Source organism: Neolamprologus multifasciatus, chromosome 19 (genome assembly GCF_963576455.1).
Source record: "Neolamprologus multifasciatus chromosome 19, fNeoMul1.2, whole genome shotgun sequence".
NCBI classification, from domain to species: Eukaryota; Metazoa; Chordata; class Actinopteri; order Cichliformes; family Cichlidae; genus Neolamprologus; species Neolamprologus multifasciatus.
Window position 1 is genome coordinate 19,495,962 of NC_140457.1, and position 3,660 is coordinate 19,499,621.

The window sequence follows — 3,660 nt, forward strand, 5'->3', positions numbered from 1 at the left end:
CTTTTAATTCTGTTTCATGTACCGAAAGTGCATTTTAGTAGATTTAATAATAATAACAATAATATTAAGAACAATAATACTAATAACTAATATTAAGAACTATTTATTTATTCCCTTTGTCTTTACCTAGTAACAGCTACTTAGTGCAGGGTTGATGTTATTTCATATTTACTGGAGGACCAACAAGCTGCAAGGGACACATAAGCCTCCTCTACGTCACTTGAATTTTGAACCTGCGTGCCCATCTCAAAATAATATGCCGAGGGTTTTTGTCACGGCTTGGTAAATGTATCATCTTAAGAGGCTTTGTGTAACACCTACACACACACACACACACACACACACACACACACACACACTGTGCGCTTGCACGGACACACCCGCTCCACTTCAAACAGATTTGAATATTGATTTAGATTTATAAACACAGACAGACCGTGGGCTTTTATGACTCGTCGCTTGCCTCTCTCCGTGGCTCGTGTGCAAGGCCGGAGTCAAAGGTGCAGTGACAGCTGCCGAGAGTACCGGTTCTCTCTCAGCCTCTGGAGCTCACACAGTCTGACGCACAGCACACCTTATCAACTTTGCAAAACTCAGTGACATCTCTGTTGACAGATTTCGATCGTGGGGAAGCGGCGGTGTGGATCACGAAGCTGGATTTCTTTTAACAGCACAGCCGAGGGGAGAAAAGTTGGGAGATGTTTGAGAAAGAGGAGCTGCGACACATTCAGGTAACCTTCTTTCTTTCTTTCTTTCTTTCTTTCTTTTGCAACTCGTGCTTATTTTTTATTTTTATTCTTGAAAGATTAAGAGGAACTGCCTCATCTATTCGAAAACGAGTCTATTAATCACTTAACTTATCACGTAGAGGCAAATTTAAACGGGTGGAATAATTAACTGTTTGATAAGTATTTTTTTAAATTGTGTTGCTGTTTGCTTTATTACTAAAACATAGCAAAAATCATCATAGCGCACAAAGTGTGAATGACGTCCTGCACTTTCTTGAGGTTTTACATTATTTCACACGAGGGTGTGCTTGTGACTGTTACAATGTGCAAGCCTAAATCAAAAATAAAATAAAAAAACCCCAACCAAAAACAGTTTGACAGTAAAACCTTAATTTAAAAAAATATTTTATTAATGCATTAATATTTTATTAATGCATAAGGCAGCTGCATGCAGCTGCCTTATGTTTGGCAGCTGCATGCAGAGGGTCTCAAACTGCGTGAAAAATGATGACGTCTTGTGCTGTTATCTGCTGGATCTCACCGTTTAAATTACTAAATAATTTATTAAACTGTAAAGCCTGGCCCTCCTCGGGGACTTTGTATCTTAAAAGGACGTTTAAAAGGAGAAGGAGTTAAACGCCTCTGGCGAGCAGCGCTCCCACTGACTCCCGGCTAATTGACGACGACTGCTTTTATCTCCGCCTCTGCTACACTCAACCTGAGGGTGAGGATTTCACCAGGCCCGCTCCAATCTGTGATTTCTACAGTTAATGCGTAGCCATGCATCTTTTCAAACGCACTGCGCAGGCCCTGGATGTTTGACCCTTGTTTGATAGGAGGGGGAAAAATCGCATTTTTAAGATTGGATAATTACAGGCAATACAGACCCCTATTTCACTGTTCTGTGCTTTATCCAGGCGTGGAAAAGAAATAATCAACACATTATAGAATACATAAACGCACTAAAAAAAAAAAAAAAAAAAAAAGAGGGAAAAAGTGCTTGTAAATTTCCTTAATCCTTAACATATTTGCCATCAAAACAGCTTTTCTCGCATCTCTTCTGCTTCTCTTTTCCCACCTATAGTTTCATATTCGCATGGCTGAATACGAGGAATGTGTTGGTGGATTTCATTCTCAGCTTAAAAAGAGACTTAAAACGGGAACAAAATCATGTAAAGCATTCATATAGAAATGATAACCTGTAATGTCAAGAACAGCCTTTCCTTCTGCACATAGGATTTCAAATTTACCCCCAGGAAAGGTTGATTACACTTCAGTCAGCCTTTATCGTTCAATATTACTTCTGCTAACATGCTCTAGGTTTTTTCTCCCCTCTTTATTAAATACACAAAGTTATTATGTATAAACCAACAGAAATATTACTTTATAGAATTAAAACTATTACCATCCATCCAGATATCATTTAACTGCCAAAAAAACTAAATAAAAATAGGATTGTTATGTAAATGTAGTAATGAAGTTTTAAACTACTTTATTTCAAATTGTTTTTATCGCAGCTAAGAGTTAAGTTAATGTAATGATTGAGGTTAAACTCTATTGTTTATCAATGATGCAGGCAGTAATTACTGTAGCTAGATATTTGGTGTGTGTGTGTTTTTCTTTTTTTTCCCTTTCTTTTTTTTTGGTTGTGAGTGTGTGGGTGACAGAGAGAGAGGAAGAAAGAGAGAAAGATGAGCTGGAGAAGGATAATCACAAGCTGTATTTTAATTAGCCTGGCAGGTTTGATGGATACATGCAACCACTGCTGCTGCTGCAACAACTGCATAGTGAGCAAGATGCCTAAACAGAGGGCTTTCCCCGCACTCTTCCCTTATCACAAAAGAGCTAAACCTTTGTGTAATGTAACATGTAAGTGACCCCAGAGGTCATCAAAACACATCCAGTCCCCTCCCCGGGGATTAAAGGGGCAGAACCCCATTCAGTGTCTGTTTGGGAAGAGTTTGCTAACACGGAGGCACAAAAGGCACGTTGATCTCCTTAAGCATGTGCAGTTTTATAAGTTTAATTTAGGCTGAAAGTTCTGTTTAAATAATTTCAGAGACGGGCACGCTGTTGGATAAGTCTGTGCTCCAGTTTTCAAGCTGGTGCTAAACTTGGGAAATTTTGGGCTTTCTTTCCCACACATTTCTCCATAAATTCAAATGCTGTGCCGCCATAATGGCACGGCTCTGTGTGTGTGTGTGTGTGTGTTTGCCAAGTTCGTTCTTTCCATTAATATGACATGTCTTTTAATTGCTGCCATAAATGTTTGTGTTGTGTTTCACGCAGGAGTTTGCCAACAAACAAAACAGATGCAATTAAACACACACTCGCCTTCAGATCATCTCTGAGGAGACAAAGTCGAGTCTGGTGGAAAGCCGACAAGGACAAACAAGGAGGGAGAGGACTCTGCTGCCTCAAGGTTAACGCTGACTGAATGAACTCTCGTCTTCACACGATCAGTCTCGCCACAAAGACACATCACTCATTGCTTTTTATAGCATCTGTGCTCTTTTTAGAAGTTGACACGATGCTCAGTTGATGTTTTATTTTTGTATCATTGCAGAAAAATTAAACCAATTTTATTTATTGACACGCCTCTGTTTATTTTGTGACTTGCAATTAATTCAAGGTTAATATGCAAATAAAGACATTTATGTTGTCATCACTGTAAGAGCACCGCTATGCTCTCCTTTTCCCCCCTCTCCTTTCACCTAGCCCTCTTCTCTGTGTGCTGCTGAGGTGTCTGTGTGGCGTGGTAAAACCTGCCCTGCAGACCGGACCTCTCAAGTCTTCAAAGGTGGAAGAACTCAATGTGGGGGATTTGTTCAGGCTTATTTGGTAACCTAGGATTTGAATTGGATTCTGGGAAGCATTCATAACACATTTGGAAATGTTACATTGTGTGATTTTGTGTGTAATCCCCATAATA

At 39.5% G+C, this 3,660-nt stretch overlaps 1 long non-coding RNA gene across 1 annotated transcript; it reads left to right on the forward strand.

The window, feature by feature from the left end:
- Positions 1–3,318, forward strand: LOC146496462 (uncharacterized). Its single transcript, XR_014871168.1, has 2 exons — positions 1–731; positions 3,018–3,318. It is a non-coding gene; the product is annotated as an uncharacterized LOC146496462 (long non-coding RNA).
- Positions 3,319–3,660: the final 342 nt, after the last annotated feature.